We start from the raw sequence: 12687 nt of genomic DNA on the forward strand, positions 1-12687 counted from the left end.
TTCTTAAACCTTTGTCTGCTAGATTGAAGAGCCCTCTGTTATTAAATTTCTGTTTTCCATGTAAGTATTTATAGATGTGATCAAGTCACTTCTTGACCTCCTCTTTGGTAAGCAAAATAGACTGAGCTCCTTGAGTCTTTCACTTGCCTGGAAGACATGGAAGCAGGTATAAGAAAAGACTGGGTGGGACCTACTTAACTTATAACCTCCTGATAGCTGCATTGTCACTTATTGAATAAATAACAGTAAAAGCAGTTCATAGAGTTGTCTTTCTACTTGATAGGAGAGTAATGTATGTTTATGATGCGGGCACTGTAAGAGTTATGATTTAACTATTTGTTTCCTTGCTTGTATGTGCTTGGATTTGGTAAATGATGTGATGGGTATGAAGACTGTTGTCACCTAGCAACAATGTTGTTGTTTTTAAGCAATTATCTTTTGCTTTTGGAATTTTACTGTAATCTATGCCTAGACAGTATGGGAATGGCACTATAAAAATATCTGAGGTAAATGGAGACTGGGCTTTTCTTTGTTTAGTTTAAAAAATCTATTATGTGTTTAAAAAGTGGCTGCTCTGCACATCCCGTAACTTGTTCCCTAATACTTCTTATGCATAAGCATATCTCTGTCAACACTGTGGCAGAGTTAAAATGGGAGTACATATAATTTTGAAATGGATTTACTCAGAATAGGCTTCAGAGTATATCGATTGATTTTAAAAAGCCCTTAATTTAACATGCATTTGTATAACTGAACAAACAACATTCATTTAGGGACGTTTCAGCATGTATGGAGATTTGTAAGCATACTACAACGTAGGAACTGAGGTTCAAGTTCCATAAGCAGCTTCTTTTTGGAATTACTGCCATCACAGTCAAGCAATTTAGGCCCTACAATTTTGTCTATCTTAAAATCTGTTAAGCTATGTGCAAAAATATTTTTCTTAGACTAAGCAACTAGCATGGTCAAAGCACTAAAAGATAGTCATTTATTTGTGATTTTTAAAAAAGACTAATAATATGATACCATTTTACATAGCAGCTTGCACCCCAACGTGCATTAAAAATTATGGCTGTGATCCTGCAAATCCTTACTTTATGCAGACAATGAAATTAATCATGTGAATAAGGACTATTCATGGGAGTGAAGGTTTACAGGACAAAATCTATATACATACAGCACCACTGAAATTCATCCATCTCTGGAACTGAAAGGCAGCAAGCTGGATGTTGGACCACAGTGATTACAAGGAAAACTGTATGTGACAACCCTACCTATACACAAATTGTCATGAGATCTTTAAAATTGATACAGACATTCAAAGACCTAGGGCATTGATTTTTAAAAGTAACTATTGATTTTGGATTCCTCAGTATTTGGATGACCAACTTGAGATGGTTTTCAGAAAGTGCTGAGAACCTGCCCTCTGTCCCTCTACTGTGTCTCAAGCTGGGCACCAAATATCATAAGTCATTTGAAAATCTTTGCCTTTATTTTTAGGGTTGTAGCAGAAATACCCACATAAAATAAAATGCACAGTCTCAAAATCCTGTGCTCCCTTGCTCCCTCTTCTGGCTCTTCAGAAATATTTAGCAAACATATCAAGTCCAGTTCTTAGGGGCTGATTCAAAGCCCACTGAAGTCAATGGGAGTCACTCTAGTGCACAAAAGCCACTACCATCACTGGTGCTGATGTGCAATTTGGTGGCGGTAGGGTGACCAGATGTCCCGATTTTATAGGGACAGTCCCGATTTTTGGGGGGGCTTTTTCTTATATACACCTCTACCTCGATATAACGCTATCCTTGTGAGCCAAAAAAAATCTTACCGCGTTATAGGTGAAACCGCGTTATATTGAACTTGCTTTGATCCACCGGAGTGCGCAGCCCCACCCCCCCCGGAGCACTGCTTTACTGCGTTATATCCGAATTTGTGTTATATCGGGTCGCATTATATCGGGGTAGAGGTGTAGGTACCTATTACCCCCCACTTCCTGGCCCGATTTGCTGTCTGGTCATCCTAGGTGGCGGACACAGCAAAGAGACCAGCGATTAAATAAGCATTGGAAGGGAAGCACTCCTGCCCCTCAAAAGCGTTCCTTCCAAGTCAGAGTTGAGGTATACTTGCTGACCTTAAGGAAGACTATATTCCTGCTGCTAGTGCTGTACTTGATCTGTGGATAATCCAGAGCACATCAGTGGCTTCCAGTCTTCAGAGTGCTTTTCACCTGGTATCAGTCATAAACATTCTCCTATAGAGTTTGAAATCCAGCACTAAGAAACTGAAAGCAACACTTCACTGATTTTCATTACCAGTCTGAGAGAAATAAATTTAAGTAAATAACAGTATAAATGGTGATGAGTACATTGCATTTTATTTAAAAAAAAATGTTTAATAGTCTAAAAGTGAATAGTGAAATTAAGCGTATATATGTTTGCAGGATCTGGGCCTGAATTGATACTTGTAAAACAGGTAAACAAACATGTTTGTTTACAAAATATTTTGTAAATTTACACCACCCTGTATATTTACTTAAGACTAGAAAGCTCTCCTTCCTACAAAAAAATAAAAATAAAATAAACACAATTAACCTTCCCCCCCCCCCCCAATCCCTGTATAACAAAACATCTTTCAGCTGCAACAGTGAATTCCTATTCAGCTAGTATTGACTGTTCTCTTTTCTTGGATAAGAGAGCAGCAGTAAGAGACTCTTGGGGTGGTTTTATAATTCCCTTTTCTCTTCTCTACATCCCTTCCACCATCTCTTTTCTTTCTGGTTATGTCATTACATGACTTAAATATTAATCGAACATATACGTCTGGGGCTTTATATTTGCATTGTTCACATCTGGTTTGTATCTTTATCGTTTTAAAATGTTATCCTAATTTAATCAAAAAAATAATAAAACTTTAGTTTTAAAGTTAATCTAAAATTTGTACTAAACAGCTATCATCACCCTCAGGTTACAAACATCAGGCCAGAACACACACACACACACACACACACACACACACACACACACACACACACACACACACACACCGCCCCCTTTGCAGTAACAAACCATGGGAGAAGACAAGAGGAAAGAAGTCTCAGTGAGGATTCTGAAGTATCATGGCTTTACTGAGACTCTCTTTGGCTGTGGGGTATTCCCACAATGCAAGCAGGGGGAAAGGCAATACAGCCACAGGCTTTCCTGCCCCTCCCATTGCTGTACTCTCCATTCCCTGCTCCCAGCTTGCTCAACGTGATCATCTCAAACCCCACAGATCCCAACCTTGCAAAACACTTTCATTCTGTGAGGTCTTGATTTGGAGAAAGGATGGACAATGCTGTGGAGGCAGATGAGTCATTCCTTTCCACATGGAAAGGGTAGGGTTCACATGTGGAAGGGAACTTCCATGTGCTGATCTTGGAGGCATGATCTGGCCAGTGATATCACTATCACTGTCATTCATAGTACAGTTTATGGTCCTAGACCTGCAATTTAGCATTGTAATGTGTCAGTAATTTTTACTCAGTACCATGGACTAATTCACACTGCATTATTTAATCAGCTCCAGCACACCGTTATCACTAGGGCCCTACCAAATTCACAGCCATGAAAAATGCATCACAGACCATGAAATCTGGTCTCCCTACATGAAATCAGGTCTTTTGTGTGCTTTTACCCTATACTATCCCGATTTCACGGCGAGACCAGCGTTTCTCAAATTGGGGGTCCTGACCCAAAAGGGTGTTGCGGGGGGGTGTTGCATGGTTATTTTAGGGGAGTAACAGTATTGCCACCCTTCCTTCTGTGCTGCCTTCAGAGCCGGGCAGCTGGAGAGCGGTGGCTGTTGGCCAAGCGCCCAGCTCTGAAGGCAGCGTCGTGCCAGCAACAGTGCAGAAGTAAGCGTGGCAATACCATACCATGCCACCCTTTCTTCTGTCCTGCTGCCTTCAGAGCTGGGTGGCCGGAGAGTGGCAGTGGCTGACAGAGGGGCCAGCTCTGCAGACAGCAGCACAGAAGTAAGGGGACCGCAACCCTCCCTACAATAACCTGGCAACCCCCCTCACAATTCCTTTTTGGGTCAGGACCCCTACAATTACAACACTGTGACACTTCAGATTTAAATAGCTGAAATCATGAAATTTACTAATTTAAAAATCCTATGACTGTGAAATTGACCAAAATGGACTGTGAATTTGGTAGGGCCCTAATTATCACTCAGAACTTCATAGTAACAGTGACCGTAAAACTTCCTACTCCAAAGGACAGGCCGCCATCCCCTCTAGTTGATGTAGAGGGCCTAAAATGGTTCTTTCAAGGACAATGGTGCAAATAAACACTAGCTGGTGTATTGCAATCAGGGCTGGCTCCAGGTTTTTTGCCGCCCCAAGCGGCAAAAAAAAAAAAAAAAAAGCCGCGGCAGCGCGATCGCACCACTCCACTCTTCAGCAGCAATTTGGCGGCAGGTCCTTCGCTCCGAGAGGGACTGAGGGACCCGCCACCGAATTGCCGCCGAAGACCCGGACGTGCCACCCCAATAGCAGCCAGAGTGCCCCCCCTTGGTATTGGCCCAAGCACCTGCTTCTTTAGCTGGTGCCTGGAGCCGGCCCTGATTGCAATAGCACTGTGATTGTAGGGTCCAAGTCTGCAAGCAATTTTATACAGGTGAAATAAATGGTACTATTAATTTAAGTGACATATTCCCATACGTAAGTTTTGTAGTATTGGCACCAGCGTTTGCTGCAAATGTTGGCATTTTTCCTCAAATAATTATTGACAAATAATAAACTTTATTATACAAATAATTAACAAATATTTTACTAGTTCTAACAGGAACTAAGGTGAAATTGTTAGGTGGCCTCTGGATTCAGAAGCAAGATCTGAGCTCCTGAGAATCCCTGATATTTGAGGATGAGTTTTGTAAATATGTATTGAAATAGCTATAACCTAAGATTTTCAAAAGTTATTCGTGATTTTGGGTGCTTCAGTTTTTGGGAGGTCTAAAGACACTTAAAGGGATCTGACTGTCAGACAGTGGGAGCTCAGCACTTCCTGACAATCAGGCTGGGTTAAGGTCCCTTAAATTGGGCACTCAAAATTACTAATCTCTTGATAAAATATATCATCATGCGTATGAGTGCTACTGCCCTCTCCTGGTTGGAATCTGAATTACATATCTGTGTGTCATATTTGCTGAACGTTGGGAGATTTCTCCTTTTAGCTCATGCTGTAGTAGTTTGTGCTAAGTAGCAGGATAATCTGAATCCTGCTTATCCTTTTTTGAGTGGAAATTGTGTTCCACACAGAGACAGCAGAGAGGTTACTAGGTGGTCATGGATCATAGTAACTGAGAGTAAAACTTGAAGTTCTGAGCAGGGCCATCCCTAGGCGGGTGCAGGGCCTGGGACATAGGCACCGAGTTTCTATCTGCCAGGGGGTGCCCCCCCTGCCTCTGCCCAAGCCCTGCCCCCACTCCACCCCTTCCTCCAAGGCCCTGCTCCTGCCCCTGCTCTGTTCTGCCCCACCCCAGTTCTGCCCCACCTCTGAGCATGCTGTGCCCTTGCTCCTTCTCCCTCCCCCTAGTGCCTCCAGACACCATGAAACAGCTGAGGGAGGGGGAGACGCTGATCCTTGGGCAGGAGGTGCTGGAGGGAAGGGGAGGTTGGTAGGGAGGCTCCTCCTCGCCCCCCTCTCCCGCCTCACCTCCTGCACGCCTCCTCACGAAGTGCTGGGCCCCCCAAAGCGTGGGGCCCAGGGCGGTCACCCTGAATCGCCATACTCTAGGGACGGCTCTGGTTCTGAGTGATAATTAGGGCCCTACCAAAGTCATAGTCCATTTTGGTCAATTTCACTGTCATGGGATTTTTAAATTAGTAAATTTCATGTTTTCAGCTATTTAAATCTGAAGTGTTAGAATGTTATAATTGTAGGAGTCCTGACCCAAAAAGGAATCGGGGGGGGGGCGTGGGGGGGGGTGTCACAAGGTTATTGTAGGGAGGGTTGCAGTACTGCTACCCTTACTTCTGCACTGCTGCCTGCAGAGCATGGATCGGTTGCAAAATCATTCATCAGGGACAGAGACAATGAAAAGCCTCTTAAAAATTATGTTAGAGGAAAAGTACTGAGTTTCTCTTTTTTTATTCTGTATATTTTTAGTGGTGTTTTTTTTTTAAATACACAAAATGGAGATAGTAGGAAGAGACATATAATCATAGCGTGGAAAAATGTAGATTGTAAAATCCAAAGGATTAAATGAATAAAGTAAAAGATGCATACAATTGTTTGTTCCCTATTTTGCAGGTGCTGGTAAATACTCACCATTCCTTCAGAGATACTTCGCAGATTATCTTGGGGCTTCTTGCAGATGCAAATTGGGTGTGTGGCCAGCAGGAGGAAGGAAGAGGAAGTGAGAGCAGCAGCAGCAGAGTGTGTGTTTGAGTCTGATGATGGGATAGAGTCAGAAACACCAAAACAGCAGCGGTAAAAAGCCCAACTTCAATGGTGGGAGAGGCGCGGGCCGGGGAAAGGAAGCAGCGGAGCTGCCAGGCGCTCGCCGCAGCAGGGCAGCAAACTTCACCCCGGCTCCACTCTGCACTTGGCTGCTGGGGGTGAAGGTGGTGCCTGGATTTTTAAGGTACTTTCGTTTCCGTTTGGGCAGGTCTGCGGGGCGGGGGGGAATGCACGGTGTGCTGAGAAGGCTCTCGGGGAGAGGGGTGCTGGGGGGGGGGGGCGCTGCGGCAGGGGGTGCCCCTGGCAGTGCAGTGGGGGGCACGTTGCTGTGGGCGCTGAAGGGGCCGAGGCTAAGGTGGAGATGCCGTTGGGGCGCGGGCAGGGTTTGGGGTGGGGGCGGCACGGTGGGAGGAGGGGGTGGGGTAGGATGCTGGCTGTGTGGGGGGTGGCAGGCGGCTGCAGGAGGAGATCCCGCACCTGGCCAGGGGTGACGGCTGCGGGGGGGGGGGGGGGCTGGTGGGAGACGTGCCCCCTTCGCTTTCTTGCCGGGCCCGCCTCGGGGGGCGCTCAGCCCAGGAGCGTGGCCCCGGCTGTGCTGGGGGCGGCTGGGGAAGGGGGAAGCGGCTCGGCTGACATCGCGCTGAGAAAGAGGAAACGCAGCCGCCCTCCCTCGTGCTTGTCAGCGCGCCCGGCTGCCCCGTGTCGCGGCCGGGGCCGCCTGGAGGGCGCGGGGCGGGGGCGCAGCCTCCCTGCCCTTTGCGGCTGCCCCAGCCGCTGCGGGGGCTGGGGCAGCCGCGCTCCTCTGCCTTCACAGCCCCGGGCGCTGTGTGTCGGGGTGGGAGCAGCTCTTCGCTCCTTTCCCTCAGCCGCTAGCCCGGCCCCCTTTCCCCAAACTGCCCTTCCACTTCGCGCCCCCCGCTCCCGTGACACTACCTGCTCCCCGTCTGCCTCTCATCCCTGCCCAGTCCTCCCCCCACTGCCCCCACCCCGTCTCTCTCCAGAAACGGGAGGCTTTAGTGCGTGTGTGCTGGTTTTGTCGGGGGAGGGGTGTTGCTGATTGATGTGTCTCCAGCCACCCGCAGATCCCTCTTTGCTGGTCCTGTTGTTCCAAAGTGCTGGGTCGTGGCAACTTGGTCTTACAGACAGTTGACCTCATAAAGTGGGTTGGGAACATCTGTGTTAGCAATTGCGTGCACTCTGCAAATGCACTCAGGCAAACACAGGCTGTCTGCAGAGCAGTGGGTATTTAGTATGTCACTTGTGCATGTAGCTCTAATGCATAGAAGGGATCATTCTGAAGGTTTGATGTGCTCTTTAATATGTTGGTGGAGGAGGATGGTTGAACTAAGATTCTTTTCTTGCTCTCCTTTCCCCCCCAGCCCGATCATATATTTGAAGCTTGAAGATTAAGGGTTCCCTGCACACAAACGTGTACTGGTTTAGTTAAGCTGATACAAGAATGGATGCTCGTTTTTATTTTCTGTTTAAGAATGGCTTATTTTGGTTTAGTTTATATCCGTTCCTAATCTGTACAAGATAAACTAAAATAAGCTTGGTTTAAACCGAACTAAGAGTGGCTGGTGCCAAATGAGTTTAAAAAGAAACCTTAAGTTAAAGCAGTGCAACTCTGCATGTAGTCCAGCCCTTAGTTCATTGTTGTTAATTAGTCACCTTCTTCTGAGTTCATGCCTCTTCCCTTTGCCAAGAACTTTTACTCTCAAGAGCTCTCAGTAGGGGTTGCCTTTTCTAAGATCTGTACCCATAGCAATAAAAATGATCTGACTGAGGATGCATTTTCATATAAAATTATTGTACTGGAATGTGGCTGGGAATTATGCATAGCCATGGCATACAACCCCTTAAACCAAGTGGGTATGAAATCCAAGAAGTGGAGTGTTCAGGTTTTTGGCTTCAAATCCGTACCAAGTTTATTTTTGAATATCTTTCCCTTGCAGAACTAACACAACTGTCCAGCTCTCCCCTGAGAATGTAGACAAATTTTCAAAGTTCCTGAAAAATAACAGTACAGTTTAGAAGAGCCATATTTTATTATTACTTTTATAAGCCTATCTCTTAACCTGCCAAGGGTGAAATGTGGGACAAACACCCTCAAGAGAGAGCCAAAGATGATAATAGTGCCAGAAGTGTATCATGTGTTAACTTCTTTAGCATAGACAATATTGTCTATAATCTGAGCTTCATGATATTGTATTTACATCACACATGCTTACACTTGAAATATGTTCATAAGTATCTAATTTTTCTTTAGACTTTGAGCCTAGCTTGTCGGAGTGTCCCTTATTAAAATCCTTATCAAGGGAAAAGTTGAGAAAGAACTAGAACTAAATCCTTTATTATTCACAACTGGGATGTGGGGTAGGCAACTGGGTTATCTGTCTCATCAGTGGGTACCAGACCATGCTCTTTCTAGATGTTAGAGATCATTCAGTGTTCATGCGAATTGGCTTCTTTGCAATTACATATCTACTAGGTAGCTCAACCCATGCTGAGTATTTCTCCAATGCAGAAAAATACCTGCTTTTTTTTTTTTTTTTTTTTTTTTTTTTTTTTATAAAACTCATTTCACTCTAAGCCTTGAGTTCAACTTCTCTGTGGATCAGAAGTGTTCTGTTTTCCAAACCACCCAGTTCCATGATGGAAAATCTGTTTAATTCTAGTGGTATACCTGACAGCTGTAATCTGACTGTGTAATAGTAATTAGGTAGGAAGGAGAAAGAGAACTAGTGGTAACTTACTGGTAAACCTCCCTGTGGTATAGCATTAAGGAAGCATGTGTGACAACACACATTTTAGGGAGTGATTAAATCATCTTGCAGCAACTTTTCAAATTCACTTGGGTTAGTTGGGTAATACTAAAGGTTAGCATCATGTTGCTGCATTAACTGTATTAAACAGGTACTGTTGGCAGACACTGCAGTTAGTGTAACCCTTTGATCACTTCATTTGATTTAGTAATCTAGAGATATACCTAACTGTCAGTTTCTCCAGGCAGTGAGGCTGTGCATTTAAATGGGTTAATCATTTTTTGTAATCCTTTTGAGAATCACAGTGCAGCATCATTCAATTTATGTCTTCTCTGTAGGTTGCAGTTTAGGTAAGAATGTAGCTGTCCGAGTTTCCTTTATGAGGAGCAGAAAGAAATTGAGGATTTCTACCCTCTTGATCTTGAATTTTCCAGAAGTTGTTGAATTACGCTAGGAAAAATACGATAGAATTAAAGCTGAATGGATTTTGATGGCTGACTAGGTGAACTCTTTTACTGATCTATGCTAGAACAATTGTATTTTTATCAATGAAAGTACCTACGGTTTAACAATATATTTTATAGATTATATATGGAAAAATATTTTTAGAAATGCAGTAGATTGATGCAAAACAATACTTCAACAGTGATCTACTCAGTTCCACCTCTTAGCATTTAAGTGGATTGCATTGTGTTCATTGTACTGACAGAGGTGATTTGATTTTTTTTTCCTTACGGTTAACTTATTACATGCTGTCTACCAGTGTATAACCGAAAAAGTAAGTACTACTAGAGGTTTAACTGTTACTGAAATACTGCTGCATGTATGACACTTCCTTATAGCAAAGCCTTTCTGTGTCAAATTGCAGATCTACTGTGCTGATGCTCCACCCTTCCTTCCGCTCTTTGTTTACTCTCCTAATAGAAATCTCTTTGATTATAAGGTTTGAGCTCACATATTTTCTTTGCCATGAAGTTCAGTCTTTTGAGAGGTGTTTGGATGTGATCTCATGTTTTCCATGCTGACACAGACAATGCCTGAACATTTACATGTTTCTTTCGTTAAATTTAGTAGATGTGTATTTAGTGCATGTGAAAGTGAGAGACTGATATCCTTGGCAATAACTGACTGCAAGCTTTCCCACACAGCTCTTCCAGTCCACCTCCACGCTGACATACAGTATGTACCTCCAGAATTGGGCCTCACCTCTGTTGAGTAGATTGTCAATCATAGCACTAAAGTCTTTTGTGGTTCTGTGACTTTGATAAGGATCTATTTGAGATTATGATGAAGCCATCAAACACAATTTCCTTCCCAAGTTGTACCCCTTTTATCACAGAAGTAAATGATACATTTTGCTGTTGATAAATTGGAGAAGGTTTAGAGAAGAGCCACAAAAACGATTAAAGAATTGGAAAACATGGTTTATAGACTCAATCTGTTTAATTTGACAAAGAGAAGGTTAAGGGGTGGCTTGATTACGGTCTATAAGTACCTATATGGGGAACAGATATTTGACAATAATCAAATTTGAAATTTGATAAGAGGGCATTTCACTCTAGCAGACCAAGGTACAATAAGATCCTGAAGTTAGACAAAGTCATTCTAGAAATAAGGCACACTGTTTTAACCAGTGAGGTAATTAAACTTTGGAACTACGGTGGTGGTAGATTCACCATCACTGGCAATTTTAAAATCAAGATTGGATGTTTTTAAAAGATATGCTCTAGTTCAGACAGAAATTAATTCAGGGAAGTTCTATGGCTTGTATTTATACAGGAGGTTGGACCAGATAATCACAACTGTCTCTTTGGGCCTTATAAATCTCTGAATTATAGTCAATGAACCTTTTTGTCTGTCTTAGGTTCATGTGTGTTATATGTCCTTATAAAATTATTTTAAAAAATACTCCTGTAAAACAGATTTTAAGAATCCTGGAGACTGACGTCTGCCATTCATCCACAGAAAAGGCAGTGGCAATGCAAGCTTCTCCACATTGCCCTGCCAATGTACGTCAGCACTGTTCTGAAGGGACCACTTGTAGGGGGGAGAGAGAAGTTCAAGTCTCCGTGCCTGTATCAAGCTATTGCATGGGTCTTTGCTGTATGTGATCTTTTTATCACAAGCTTTGCAAGACACAAAAGAGTGATTTATGGATAGGTTGGCAGCCCTAATATTAAATTTCCTTGTTGTTATCCAATTGCTGTTAAGAACAGAATTGGGAACTGAATGCTACAGGGAATTGGTAATGTGTTTTACCTCTCTTGCTCGTTCAGGTCTAGTACTAAGGCATTGATTTCTGAAACTGTGGTCCGTGGATTGCCATTAGTTTGTGGAGCCTTGCTGATGGGCCATGGACATGTGGGTGGTCACATGCCGTTTGCTCTTTCTCCTTGCTTCTGTCTGCCAAACAGCATTAAAAGTCAGCTAAAAATTTATTAAATATTTTCTGGTATCAATTTTCCACGTAAACAACTGCTGTAGTGGCAATAGGGATGTTATTGATGGCCAGTGGAAAGAAAAGAGATCTGTGCAATTAATTGTGAATGAGAGTGGAGGTGTCCCTGAGGGACTCTTTCTGCTAAGAGATAGCCCATACTGTGAAGAAGTTTGGGAACCTCTGCTCTTAGCCATTACCTTAGAATGGTCATTTGCTCTATGTACAATGAGTTAGTTTCAGTCCAGTTCTAGTGGACAAGACAAACTGTGGTGGTTGAGTTTCCTTTGGAGTTGTCTAGTTGGAAATGGAGAATACTTGGTGTGTGTTACACATACTAGTGTACACTCTTTGTCAGTATACAGGCACCAGCAAAGGAAACAGGTGCTCGGGACGGCCATTGGAAAGGGGCGGCATGTACGGGTCTTCGGTGGCAATTCGGCAGCAGGTCCCTCACTCCCTCTCGAAGAATGAAGCGGCGCGGTAGAGCTGCCGCCGATCACAGCTTTTTTTTTTTTTTTTTTTTGGCTTCGCCGCATGGGGCGGCAAAAAAGCTGGAGCCGGCCCAGGCAGTATAGATGCAGCCTCTGGGTACATCTACACAGACCATGGCAGTAAGCCTCCCAGCCTGGGTCAACAGACTCAGACTTGTGGGGTTTCCGCTAGAGCTCTAAAAATAGCTATGTAGACAGCACCTTGAAGTTGCAGCTCGAGCTGGAGCTCGGGCTTTGAAGGCCACCTCCTCTCCCTTAGGCCTGATCTACACTGGGATGTGTGTGTGTGTGTGATCGATCTAAGATACGCAACTTCAGCTACGAGAATAGCGTAGTTGAAGTCGACGTATCTTAGATCGACTTAGAATTACTTATTTCGCGTCCTCGCGGCGCAGGATCAACGGCCGCGGCTCCCCTGTCGACTTTGCTTCCGCCTCTCGCCGAGCTGGAGTTCAGCAGTCGACGGGAGAGCGATCGGGGATCGATTTATCGCGTCTACACTACACGTGATAAATCGAGTCCCTGATAGATCGATCGCTACCCGCCGA

General features: G+C 44.1%; 1 protein-coding gene across 1 annotated transcript in view; it reads left to right on the forward strand.

The window, feature by feature from the left end:
- Positions 1 to 6482: 6482 nt before the first annotated feature.
- The window catches only part of ELMO1 (engulfment and cell motility 1), a 476091-nt gene continuing 469886 nt past the window's right edge, over positions 6483 to 12687 (forward strand). The window contains exon 1 of the mRNA XM_065398227.1: positions 6483 to 6627. The gene's annotated coding sequence lies outside the window, so the exon portion shown is untranslated. The remainder of the gene's footprint in view (positions 6628 to 12687) is intronic.

Source organism: Emys orbicularis, chromosome 2, assembly GCF_028017835.1.
Source record: "Emys orbicularis isolate rEmyOrb1 chromosome 2, rEmyOrb1.hap1, whole genome shotgun sequence".
Taxonomy (NCBI): Eukaryota; Metazoa; Chordata; order Testudines; family Emydidae; genus Emys; species Emys orbicularis.